Source organism: Ranitomeya imitator, chromosome 3, assembly GCF_032444005.1.
Source record: "Ranitomeya imitator isolate aRanImi1 chromosome 3, aRanImi1.pri, whole genome shotgun sequence".
Lineage (NCBI taxonomy): Eukaryota > Metazoa > Chordata > Amphibia > Anura > Dendrobatidae > Ranitomeya > Ranitomeya imitator.
The window spans coordinates 455207279-455221732 of NC_091284.1; the positions used below are offsets into that span (position 1 = coordinate 455207279).

Genomic DNA, 14454 nt, shown 5'->3' on the forward strand with positions numbered 1-14454 from the left:
ATTATATACATGCTCTTAATGTAGAACCTTAACGTTTTACAAAAAAAGCAAAACTGATGGTGATAAAATAAACACAGAGCTACAAAGATGTAAAAAATAAGAGCATGAATTAATTAGAAAATATGAGAAACTAGGTGAGTGTGATTGTTTGTTTTGATGTATTTAAAGATCAGATACAAAGCAGAACTGCAAAATGAATCAGACTGGTAGGTGAGGGGATGAGAGGCTCACAAGCCCATCTTTGCTCTGCACATGAGATGTCCTGGGTGCAGAATTAGGGGGCTGCAGCCAGTTGCACACATTTGCATTTTCCCTACAAATCCCTGTGAAGTTCAGCTCCTGCTCCTCCTCCAGTCCCAGCAATGAGGCAGGCACAGTGCAGGCAGCTATGTGAGACACATACGTCCATGCTGTATAGTACAGTCAGTGAGTATTGTTTCCAGTGTATTGACAGCTGTAGGATTTCCTGGGCATCACTGACTTGTGACATCCCTCATCCCTGCTGCTCCCTTTGCCAGCCTCTGATCATCACACAGCTCTTTGAATTGCCCGCTGCCAGTGTATGCCAACCAAGACAATAGCTGATCCTCCTGATTTCTTTGGGAACCGTCTCAGGATTCTTGAGGGGTATGCCATTGTGGAATGGAGTTTCTGGCAAGTTCCCCATCACAGCTCCTGGATGTATGGAGTATTGATGCTCCCTGGTACACAGCTCATGACTGATCAGGACACTTGTTTGCTAGTTTGCTACACATATTGCAAATTAAGGTAATGGGCAGGAGAGATTCCTGGGGAAGGTGCATTGCCTGAACTGAATGCACCTCCATCCTGGTCTAAGCTTCCACAAAGCCAAGGGCAAAGGACACTGACCTGGCTCACCAGTCAAAGATACAGGATCCAAAGAGAACAGCTGTGAGGATCAGTCAAGTAGCAGAACACAGACAGGTAAGGAAGGACCCCCCTCCTTCATTCCATTTGTAATGATTGTATCTGAGGTTCCAGCAAGGAAGAGGTTAACGCGCCGGTCATTGTCAAGCCATTCTATTCTGTTCTGTAGTTTGGGAAATATTCCTGAAACCTGTTGTCATAGCGCTGGGGGATCCTGCTCCACTCCTGCATTACAGCCTATGTGCAGGTCCTTGCATTTTTTTTTAATTAGGAGATGTATTTTTTGGCTTGCCCTAACTAGGTTCTTGCAAGAGTCTAGAAATTTAGGTTTGATCATTTACCTCTTCACTGGCTGCAGTGAATTGAAGCATGGAGCTGTTCATCACTCTGGTAATGGAGCAGCCTTCAGATTCTGTGGTACAAGCAGCAGCCTCTCAGCATGGACTGGACCAACTGTAAGAATTTTTACATTTACTTGCTCATGTCTGTGCCCCCCAGAAAACCCTATTTAGGCAATCTGGCATCCTTGCGGCAATTTACAGCTATTTGCCATATGATATAACAGGGAGGGTATGAGACACAGTCCATTTATGAGTCATTTGTCAGGATCCCTTTTATTGTTGCATTGCATTATAAATTGTCACATCATGAAGGCTTGCTCTCAGTGCCAAGAAGGGGGCAATAAAATGGAAGGCTGACTTAAAGGGTAGTGTGCACTGCTATGCCCTGGTGTCCCACAGCTAAACGCATATACATGAATAATACCTGCGTGTAGAAGGTGGACAGTGTTGATGACCACATACCTGGGTTATAATATGGCATTTTATAAAGTACACACCCTAAATGTAAGCCCAGTCCTCTAATCGCAGCATATGACCACAGTGACTGCTTGGATAATCATTTTTGCCTGCAACTGTGGGATAGTCAGGATTATCTGGACTGAAAGACAATCATTAGCACATAAGAACTAAGTTGTACAGCTGTACAGTAATTCAGATGAATCATGTCACGCATGACCATGGGTCGCCGGCTGCAGTGGTCTCAGGGACCACATAAATTGCAGTATGTTATGTATTATAAATTCTGGCTTGAGTGTAAAAAGCTTATTTGTGGAAGCATCAGAGGTTTTGCTTTGATTCATTGAATGCACCTGAGTGGTACGTACAATTCATATACATTAGTATTAACCCTATGACCTGCCATCGCTGTATAAAGCACAATAAATGGCACTGGAACCCCAAATGTTAGCAGAAAATATATATACTTCCTTGTGCCTGTGCTGTATTCCCATACACCAACATGTATCCAAAATGTCGTAAAAACCTTTTTTTTTTATACTATGAATTACTACGTGATTTAAGAATCTAATTCTAATTTCTATAAATTCTGCAGAATAATCATAGCATGAATAAGTTAAAACTCCTTCTCTGCTTGCGCCGTGTGGCTCTGGAAATTGCTTGGCTTTTTAGCAGACGTGTTTTGATTTTTTGAGCAAGGTGGAAGAATGAGTTGGGTTCAGACGTAGTCAATGTTCTTACAGAACAGACACTGCCCCCCCATTGTCTTCCTCAATTTTCATTGTGAGGGGTCCCTAGCAGCTTGTATCTAAGCAAAGAACTGTTCTCAGATGATAATGACTTCCAGTAGCTGCTGACCCAGGCCAAGCTCCAACTTGCTTCCTGTAGGTATAAAAACTACACATCTCAGTGCCAATCTATTGAGGCATCGGTGCCGTTACTCATGTTCTGTGTTGCTTCTGCTATGAGCCAGAGATGAGTCATAACATTTGGGCACGGTGGCATACTGATTAAGATGCAGCTTTATCATGATGAAAACTTTGATCAGCAAGCAGTAATGTATCTCTTCACGGTGATGCGTAGGTTTCTTAGGGTAGTAGACAAAAGGCTTGAAGGAAGAAACGTTCAAAATACCAAGATGCAGAATATGTGTTTCATTCTTCATTTTACTAAAATACATTGAGCTTTTTCCTGGACGCTGAGCGCCAGACATTATACCAATTTCCTTGGGTCTTTACAGTTGAAGCTCGGCTACCTATTGTCATATACACCGCCAGATCTCTTCCAGTAGGGATAGCATTGCTACAATAATGCAAAATCTTTTGCTAAGATTCATCCAAATTACAACAATTTACATTAGTGTGGGAGAATATGGAAAGGCAGTTTTTGTAAACTGTACTTAACCAGCATGGAGCCGTGACGCTGATGGAACGCTAGACCAATAAATTACACTTTATCCACAGTCGGTTCCTACATATTTGACGTGATAATGTAGGAATATTGGGAGATTAATTATTGTTTAAGAACATATAGTTACCCATAATAGGTTTACTAGAGTATAGTTATTATGTTTCAGCATATTAATAATAATCTCTGAAAAAATGTTACTTTTTACACACTAATAAGAGGAGGAATACTCAGCCATAAGAGGTTTTCAGTGAATGAACTTGAAACTACCTAAAAAAAAAAGTGCATAAAACATAAGAAATTAACCACTGTGTGTTCTTGTAATGACCATATAGGACTATACTGTGCAGGATCTCACTTCATCAATCACCCTTAGCCTAAACACACCGCCCGTTATACAATCAGTTATATCTTTTTTTAAACTAGGCGTCATGCGGTGACAATTTTTGGTGAAGTTTTTGTATGTTCACAATAAGAATACTACGAGCAGCGTAAAAAACGCCCTTCAAAGTACTTGTAGTAGAAAGTAGAGCCAATGCAGAAGTAGTCCTTGAAAATACATGTGACATAGATATGCATAAATACGAGACAATTCAAGGAATGATTTTCTATCTACACAGGAGAATAGAAATGGGGTTTTATTAGTGTATTGGATGTTTCAATTTTGATATGCTACATTGGTTTTCCTTCAGGTTTGAAGCTGTAATTCATTCTGCGAGTGACATTTTTCCTATAAATATTTATGAAAGTATTGGATGTAATTTGTACATAGGTCTATAGTGCTCCATGGGTGATAAATGATTTTACAGTATGTATATGAACGCTCGAAGTCACCTACTTTTCATTACTGTTTGAATACATTTGATTTTACATGGTAAATAAAAAACCATATAATCATAAATAATATTTAATCTACTACAGCAATCGGATTGATATTATGTTTCTTTGGGGCCTGGCATCCTCTTTGTGATGAATTGCAAAGCATTTTTTTTAGTGCTTTGCTTTCAAGTTAAGATCACTCGCCGTAGTTTGTCTTGACACCTTTTTATTTTTGTTCTTTCCAAAGGATGACATTTGAAGGTCATGAAAGTGTTTTCTGCCCAGCCAGTTTGAGCTGCTTATTGTATTTTGTCTCTTTGGTTCTTGTCTGAATTTTTATCATACAATGCGATTCTTTTATTTTTAGAGTTTAGAGCAGAGAGCCAGAGTGAGATGGACCGAAGTCGATGACATCAAATGTGTTTGAGGATTTCTTAGTTTAAGAAAAAAATAACTAAAATATCAGATAAATCTTACTTAAAATATATTTCTTTGTAACATAATAAATCAAATATGCTAAAAAATCTCAAACTATAGGATTATATATTGCATGTGTATGTTATATAGAGCAAATTTAATAGCCTTATAGTAAAAGATTCTTTTGGCTATACTGTTATAACATTGAAGTTTCAGAGATACTCAGTCTTAAGTAGGTTGTAGACAGCCATTACAGAAAGATATATGACGCTAATTCTCTCTCCTGTCTTTCCCTACCTAGAAATAAATAAAACCAGACCACATGCAATAGATCACAGTGATAGTGTCACTTGTATGTTATAGACCTTACCTTGGTTTTGCTGCAGTTTTTGCTCAAATTGAGATCTACGGGTAGACGACGGTAACATTAGATGCTATATTGGCAAAATAAGCACCAATGCCAAATTTGCTAATCTTAATGATTTTTGTGAATATTTAGGCTATTTGTGCACTAGAAAAAAAAGCAATCTAAATCAACTTTGATCCAACATAGATTTCACTTACATTTCTGGAATACATTAAATACGTCTCAGAATAGGCCACAATTCCTTTACTAGAGCCTACTCACTTTATACAAGAACATCGGGGCCAGCACAAAATGGCAAAAAGTAGAAACATTTTTTGTGTAAATGTCCTTTGTGCCACATTTGGTGATCCATGCTGGTTCCATGCTTAGGAGTCCAGTGGGTAGTCCTATCAAGCGATTGACAGCTACCTCTTTTTATATAGGCATATAAGGAATAATAAATATTAAATAAATAATAAAGCTTCTTTGAATCTTGAATCTTGAATCTTGAACATTGTCACTGAATAGGATCTCCCACTAGACCCATATTCTTAGAAAGTACAGGGATTTAAATGAATAAAGTGTCAGTTATACTAATCTTTTACCACAAAACTATACAGCAATCTGCTGGGCTCTTTCTGATCGATAACGTGAGATGGATTTCTATACAACGCGTTAACTATACCCTGATGTGGAAAAAAGCAGAAAATTATTAATGAATATTTAACAGTGCACAAGCCATTGAATATATCAAGTCAGATGTGGAGTTAAGGTTTTCTACATCAATACATTGCTGCACTGTAGTATTTCTTTATTTTACACACTTATGTAACACCATAAATTCCACATCACTTTACAGACATCATCATCACTGTTCCCTAAATTCCCTATCAGTATGTCTTTGGAGTGGGGGAGGAAACTGGAGTACCCAGAAGAAAACTTGCAAATGTAATAGTGATGGGCTGTACTGTCTCATTTCTAACCTTGAAGATACCAATTGTGCCATGTGAATGGTGTTCTGCGTCATATAAATATATTGTGTCATGTGAAATGTAAAATGTTCCAGTGTAATCTATAGTGTTGAAAAGTGTATTGAAAGTGTAATATTCATAGTGTATAGTAATGTAGGATGTGATAGAGTAAGGTATAGTATACAGTAAGTATTGTTAATGCATAGTGTGTACTGTAAGTGACTTCTGCACAGCAACAGACAATGGGGTCAGAAGTATTTAAGTGTTGGGACTAGCCCACAGAGGAAGGACTTAGTGATAGGGAAAGGACGGTATTTTCTGGTTAAAGTCAGATAGTAGTTAGAATCTGAAGAAGTAACAAGTGTGCAATGCTGCCAAGGGGTGATCCACAGCATAAAGAGACAGGGATAGTGAGATCCTGAAGAGAATTACTGGCAATAAAGAGTGGCCTTCCACCTTTAGGGGTCCTTGGATAGGATGATGTGCCATGAGAAACCCGAAAGCTGAAGGTACCAGACCTAAAGAGGACTGAGAGTAAAGGACTATTGGGGGTCCTGAGCGGTAGATCTAGGGTATACTTACAGTAGTAATAAGACATGGAACCACTGAGCGAGTAGAAAGAGATTTGTTGATCATGACTGTGGCCTAAAAGCTGGGTTATGGTGAAGTAAGAGTGAAACGGTGTGCTTCACGGGTCCTGAAGTAGACTACAGTCGAAGGAAACGATGTGTCTGAAAATGCTTTTCATTGTGAAGGAGACGTGCTTAAGACTGTGTACCTGCTATCCCTTGTACACAACCCTTACCAAATTCAGTAAAGTCACCATGTTTGAACAGAAGTCTCCTTTATTAATGTGTGGTCTTGGACAGCCAATACCATCTGCTAAAGGCGGCCTGCACGGGGGCAAGGCCCTCGCATCACCAACATCCTGCCTGGACCCGTATTTCCTGTAATGTGTGAGGGCGTTACGAAGCAGCAGCTGGGCCATGGCTACTGCCTGAGATCACTTTACACAAGCACAGAGAGAACATACAGACTCCTTACAGACGTTGTCCTTGGTGGGAACTGAACCCTGGACCTCAGCGCTGCAAAGCAACAGCGTCCACTGAGTCACCATGCTGCCTTGTAGTGTCACATCAGCAAATGCTACTGTATGTTTGTACCTGCCCATTAGATTTTATGCTAAACATAATAGGTTTCCTTTAAATTATCGTTTAAAGGGAATCTGTCAACGGGTTTTTGCTATGTAATCTCAGGATAGCAGGAGGTAGGCATTAAAACACTGAATTCAACAATGTGTCACATGTTAGGCTGTGTGCTGTTGTTGATTAACACTGAAGATTTTATCACTAGGAAATTATCATCGGCTGCACTACAGAAGCTAAAGGATGCTAGTCGAAGACCTCCCCTCCTGTGATAAGCAGCTCACTGTTTATTGACAATGTATATAGAGAGCCTAGTGTAGGCATAGTCAGCTTTCTTAGCTAGCCTGCATTGCTAAATTTAAGAAATGTGTGTCACAACTGCTGCACCCAGAAAAACTAAGTGATACATCCTTGGTTTCAGGGCCTCTTTTCCCACATTATGTTGCTCTCAGATGAGGCAACAAAAACCTGGTGACATATTCCCTTTAACCTAAGGTATTTTAGTTGCAAACACTCAGATATGCCAGGAAGTTCTAGTAATTGGAAATATGTAGGGTAACGCAGAGATCACAGGGCAAACATATTTCTGGACTTCAGGCAATTAATTCCATTGATGAAACTTGCAATCATCCTCCCATAGGCTGACATCACTTTTTACTTTCATAAGCCTGTTTAGTATTGGAATACCATAAACACATTACACATTGCTTTTCTGCATTACAATCTTTTAATGTCACTTATAGTAAATGCCCTTATCTGTGTTTCACCGTAGTAAATTTACGGTAGATCATTTATAGAAAGCTAAATTAAGCTGAATTTAAAAAATGCAGCACTCTCATGCATACAATGGTTTAATTGGATGCAAGAAATTTCCAGAAGATGTCAAATGTGAGATAAATAATACCAAAAAATTACAAAGAAAATGTTTTTTTTATCACCACGCAGAAAGAATGATTCATATGCATAATCAGCTGTGAATGTTTTATATTAACTGTTGTATATCAGCTGTGTCCATTTCATGAAGTTTTGGCTCATCTCGAGCCTTGTTCACATATAGTCACTAAAATAGAAATACATTGAAATTAATTTTAATTAAGGATTAATGTTATAAATCATCCGATCAATATACACTGCATATATTAAGTATACATTACCATAGGTAATAAGTTAAAGGGGGAATGCCCATCTCCAAGATCCTATCCCAAGATATAGCAAGTATAATAATAAAAATAATAATAATATTAGCAATTACCTCCAATTAGTAATATAGTGTAGTTTTTCTGATTCACTATGTCTCTTGCCTTATGTGCAGGACCTTAGGTATCCATGGTAACGTCCACTGATAAAGTGACAGCTAGTTGCTAATGGTTGTAACCATGGATACCTAAGGTCCTGCACATGAGGAAAGAGACAGTGAATTAGAAAAACTATACTACATTACTAATTGAAGGCATTTGCAACTATTATTATTATTACACCTACTACTATTTGGCATAGGATCTTGGAGATGGGAATACCCCTATAAGTTTAGATTTATATCAATCAGTAAAAGCAGTTAATGGGAACAGGACCCAAATAAGTATCATAAAGAAAGGCACGTATAACCTAGGACCTGGTCAAATATTGAAAAAAGTACTCACCAATAACTGGAAATGAGGGCTCTTTTCAGCACTTGTTCACTAACTATTGGCAGGTGTAAAAGGTCCTTATGCCACTGATATAAACTTATGGCGGTAAATTACAGTATCTCATCTGGGTATAAAAGGCAAACACATGTTAAAATTCAAAAGCATCCCCCATTAGGAAGAGTATATACACATTAGGTGGTCAATAGATTTAGCAAATAATAATCTTAAATGTATGGCCTGCTTAATTGTTCATATAAAAAGTTATTACATATAGATATGACCACTGTGTCCGCCTGGCTCAATATATCCTGACATGTGACTACCCAATTAAAAAAATATGATTACTTGGTCACAATCTGTACAGTGAATGCTTCTATGTTTGGCCACCTAGTGGTTGTGATGTGTATTGCAGCTTGTCTGGTTTTATGCTAATCTGTCTCAATATTGTGTTGAGATTGTTAATGAGAAATTGGAGTCTTTAAAGAGTCAATTCAGGAAATGGCAATGGTGGACACATCTTTAGCCAATTATTAAGATGCCTGCAGACTATCAGTAAATAGAAACTTTGTATTTTTCATACAGACCTGATACTTCTTAAGAATAACTACAGTGTATCGTGACTTATTTTCACTGACAGCAAGCAGATATTTTCATAATGGAATTGCTAAAGGGACTCTGTCAGCAGGTTTTTGCTATGTAATCTGAGGATAACTCGAGGTAGGGGTTAAAATACTGAATTCATTGATGTACCACATCTATCAAGCTGTGTGCTCTTGTTTACTTATACTGAAGGTTTTATCACAAGGACATTATCTTTGCTGTGACTTATTGGAGCACAGGCAATCATCTGACTCCACCCCTTCTGTAATAAGCAGCTCACTGTCAATACACAATGTACATGGGGAGACTGGTGTTGGCGGAGCTAGCTTTCAGAGATCTCTGATTGTCTCAGAACGGCTGTGCCCAGTAAACTAAGTGATACATCACTGGATTCAGTGTCTCTTTGCCTACTTCAGGTTGCTCTCAGAAGATGTAACAGAAACCTGCTGATAGATTCCTTTTAAGCTTTGACTGCATTAGGCTGGACAATGTTTTGGAATGAATCTAGAGTCTTGATGTGTTTCATATCAAAATACACTCATTTTCCAAGTACCCCAATGCTAAAAACAGCATATACAATATTTAATATATGTTTTTCACTTTATATGCTTTATTAAAAACATATATTCTTAAGATATATTTGTAAAGATGTTCATCGCGTGCACTGTTAGTACGCTGTGTTCCTTTGCATAACAAAATGTGTGTTATATTATTACAGCAGTGCCCTCTACTGGAACGAATGCAAAGCCTAAATGAAGAGTTTGCCTAGCTAGCTCTCTCTCAGGGTGCTTGTGGTCAGATACTTAGGGAGGGGGTGCTTTCCCATTGTGTGCTAAACCCAATATGCAGAGAAAGCACGAAGGAATGACGGAGTAAGGCTGAGATCACTGTGTGTCTGTGTACTCAGTCTAAAGTATACGTCAGGTAGCGATATGTATATACAAGACCCTTTTTACCAAATGGACGCCAAGAGTCAGTTATGTTGGCCTTTTCACTGTTACACATCTGCATATCATTATATGCTCTTATTCAGAAATAAGCTCCAATACAGAGTACATATACCATGCTGTATCAATTTTTTTTTACTATTGGTCTCTATGGTGTACTATTGTCAGGGCACCCATCTTTTTAGTCACTTTTTAGCCAGTGCCATCCACAATATAGCCATTGTCGGGCATATACAGTACAAACCAAAAGTTTGGACACACCTTCTCATTTAAAGATTTTTCTGTATTCTCATGACTATGAAAATTGTAAATTCACACTGAAGGCATCAAAACTATGAATTAACACATGTGGAGTTATATACTTAACAAAAAAGTGTGAAACAACTGAAAATATGTTTTATATTCTAGGTTCTTCAAAGTAGCCACCTTTTGCTTTGATGACTGCTTTGCACACTCTTGGCATTCTCTTGATGAGCTTCAAGAGGTAGTCACCGGGAATGGTCTTCCAACAATCTTGAAGGAGTTCCCAGAGATGCTTAGCACTTGTTGGCCCTTTTGCCTTCACTCTGCGGTCCAGCTCACCCCAAACCATCTCGATTGGGTTCAGGTCTGGTGACTGTGGAGGCCAGGTCATCTGGCGTAGCACCCCATCACTCTCCTTCTTGGTCAAATAGCCCTTACACAACCTAGAGGTGTGTTTGACGTCATTGTCCTGTTGAAAAATAAATGATGGTCCAACTAAATGCAAACCGGATGGAATAGCATGCCGCTGCAAGATGCTGTGGTAGCCATGCTGGTTCAGTATGCCTTCAATTTTTAATATATCCCCAGCAGTGTCACCAGCAAGCATCCCCACACCATCACACCACCTCCTCCATGCTTCACGGTAGGAGCCAGGCATGTAGAGTCCATCCATTCACCTTTTCTGCGTCACACAAAGACACAGTGGTTGGAACCAAAGATCTCAAATTTAGACTCATCAGACCAAAGTACAAATTTCCACTGGTCTAATGTCCATTGCTTGTGTTCTTTAGCCCAATCAAATCTCTTCTGCTTTTTGCCTGTCCTTAGCAGTAGTTTCCTAGCAGCTATTTTACCATGAAGGCCTGCTGCACAAAGTCTCCTCTTAACAGTTGTTGTAGAGATGTGTCTGCTGCTAGAACTCTGTGTGGCATTGATCTGGTCTCTAATCTGAGCTGCTGTTAACCTGCAATTTCTGAGGCTGGTGACTCAGATAAACTTATCCTCAGAAGCAGAGGTGACTCTTTGTCTTCCTTTCCTGGGGAAGTCCTCATGTGAGCCAGTTTCTTTGTAGCGCTTGATGGTTTTGCCACTGCACTTGGGGCCACTTTCATTTCAAAGTTTTCCCAATTTTTCAGACTGACTGATCTTCATTTCTTAAAGTAATGATGGCCACTCATTTTTCTTTACTTAGCTGCTTTTTCTTGCCATAATACAAATTCTAACAGTCTATTCAGTAGGACTATCAGCTGTGTATCCACCAGACTTCTGCACAACACAACTGATGGTCTCAACCCCATTTATAAGGCAAGAAATCCCACTGATTAAACCTGATAGGGCACACCTGTGAAGTGAAAACCATTCCCGGTGGCTACCTCTTGAAGCTCATCAAGAGAATGCCAAGAGTGTGCAAAGCAGTCATCAAAGCAAAAGTTGGCTACTTTGAAGAACCTAGAATATAAGACATAATTTCACTTGTTTCACACTTTTTTGTTAAGTATATAACTCCACATGTGTCAATTCATAGTTTTGATGCCTTCTGTGTGAATTTACAATTTTCATAGTCATGAACATAAAGAAAAAATTTTAAATGAGAAGGTGTGTCCAAACTTTTGGTCTGTACTGTACATATCTCCTGAGCGAATGCGCCCTACAGTGGCTTTGAATGTATTGTGTCCTTAGACTTATTTTTCACACATAGAAAATGTATCTAACGTGAGGAAGAGAAGGGAGGAAAAAAGCATGCCTGTGTGAATCTCTGTCCTGTGTCTGTGTGATAAAACACATCCAAATGTAACAGTTCTCAATTATTTGTCCTAAGTTACAGTAGGAAGAAGAAGTCTGGAAAATAAACTGCTGTTGTGACTAGAAAATCTTTCAGTGTATATACTTCAGTAAGATAATGCCTGCCTATGTACAAGAGATTTACCAGTTATTATTTGGATCTTCTTTTCCAAGCACCTACATCACACATCAGCACTGTCTGTAACATTATATGCCAATAGCCTCTTCAAAGAGCAAGAGGGCGGAAACTGTAGTGCCACCTAGTGGGGGATTGCTACTTCAATTAGTTGGCACTAGAGTTCCTGTTCTCTTCCTCTCTGAAGAGGCTATTTGTGCATTTAAAGAGAACCTGTCAGCAGTTTTGGCTGATATACTGTAAGTTACAGCCACCACCTTTATTATTATTATTATTTATTTATATAGCACCATTAATTCCATGGTGTTGTACATGAGAAAGGGGTTACATACAGAGTTATAGATATCGTTTACAGTAAACAAGTTTATAGTGACAGACTGGTACAGAGGGGAGAGGACCATGTCCTTGCGGACTTACATTCTATGGGCTTTCAGGGCTTATCTACAGCATTCCATAATGCTGGTCACAAACCACCAACACAACCACATATTATGGGGGATTCTAAACTTATTCTTATATAACATCAATCATAGGCCCCCATGTGGATACTTTGTCATACTGGACACATCAATTTAACAACAACCCAATTCCACTAGGGACTAAACGATGTACTAGTCCAATACAATTTTATATAATCTTTATTAGAAACAATAAAACAAAATTGACAGGTGTATATCAGATACAACTATGAAAAATACTTATACCATAAGGCATCACCCCCCCTGTGTATCCCCACCAATATCAAATTACCATACCAAAATAGTCTATTATAACAACAACAGGGTTGAGAGTCTGATGTGTTGGGGTAGAGAGTTCCAGAGTATAGGGGAAGCACAGGAGAAGTCTTGGATGCGGTTGTGGGAAGAAGAGATAAGGGGAGTAGAGAAGGAGATCTCGTGAGGATCGAAGATTGCATGTAGGTAAGCACTGGGAAACCATGTCACAGATGTATGGAGGAGACAGATTGTAGATGGCTTTGTATATCATAGTAAGGGTTTTGAACTGGAGTCTCTGGACGATAGGAAGCCAGTGAAGGGCTCGGCATAGAGGAGAAGCTGTGGAATAGCGGGGAGACAGACTAGTCGGGCAGCAGAGAATAGGATGGATTGGAGTGGTGCCAGAGTGCTACAGGGGAGGCCAGAGAGTAGGAGGTTGCAGTAGTCAAGACAGGAGATGATAAGGGTGTGCACTAGTGTTTTTGTGCTTTCATGATCAAGGAATGCGCGAATCCGGGAAATATTTTTTGCATTTGAGACTGCAGGAGGAGGCAAGGGCTTGGATACATGGCTTTATAGAATGCTGTCGATAAGCCCTGAGAGGCGGTGGCCTCTCACTTGCATTTCGCTGGTCTACGTATGGCTGCATACTTCCTCCTTTAAGCACCGACTATGCTCCGCCTACCGCATGCGGAAGTAGGCGGAGCGTAGGCAGAGCTTAAGGGAGGAACTACGCAGCCATATGCAGACCAGCCATATGCAAATGTGAAACCGGCCTAAGTCCATTATAACTCAAGGGACCACTATATTTTATGCACTAATAGATTTCTTAGAGTGTTTTTTTGGATTATTGTCTATGAGATTGTACAGAAGGGCAACAGGCATACATAGGTTGCTATCCTCATCTTTAGGCTATGTGCACACGTTCAGGAATTCATGCAGAAAATTCCTGTGGAAATCCGGACATTTCTGCCAGATTTCCGCATGAAATCCGCATGCGTTTTTTTGCGCATTTTTTGCGCGGTTTTGACGCGATTTTTGCACGTTTTTTCCCAGACATTTCCCAATGCATTAGACAGTGGGAAAACCGCGAAAAAACTGCAAAATTAATGAGCAGGTTCATTATTTTTCCGCAATGCGTTTTGCATGCGGAAAAACGCACATCATGTGCACAGAAATTGCGGATTTCATTAAAAATGATAGGATGCTTAATGTATGCAGATTATTTGCGGTTTTATAGCGCAAAAATTCTAAAAAACCGCAAATAATCTGCAACGTGTGCACATAGCCTTACATTTCCCACCAACTGTTGCAAGAAGATTTCATCTAGAAAACAACATTTGATGCTTGGACTGCTTTCCAAAACGCTGGCTTGGGAGTTTGTGGCTATGTTCTGTAGTTTCTTAATGTAAGTTCAAATTACATACAACTTGATAGATTCAGTATTTTTAATGTGGCCTAAACTTGTATTATTAGCCAACATTTCATTCATTTAATGTTTAAGCCTCCCTGGATCTGTTCCCCACACAGCCCCATCTTCCTCTGCTGACTGACAGCTCACTAGTTCTATAGTTAAGCCAGTGAGCTGTCAGTCAAATGGAGGATTTTTTTC

At 39.4% G+C, this 14454-nt stretch overlaps 1 protein-coding gene across 1 annotated transcript in view; it reads left to right on the forward strand.

The window, feature by feature from the left end:
• Positions 1 to 352: 352 nt before the first annotated feature.
• CALN1 (calneuron 1) overlaps positions 353 to 14454 on the forward strand; it is an 858037-nt gene continuing 843935 nt past the window's right edge. The window contains exon 1 of the mRNA XM_069757422.1: positions 353 to 945. The gene's annotated coding sequence lies outside the window, so the exon portion shown is untranslated. The remainder of the gene's footprint in view (positions 946 to 14454) is intronic.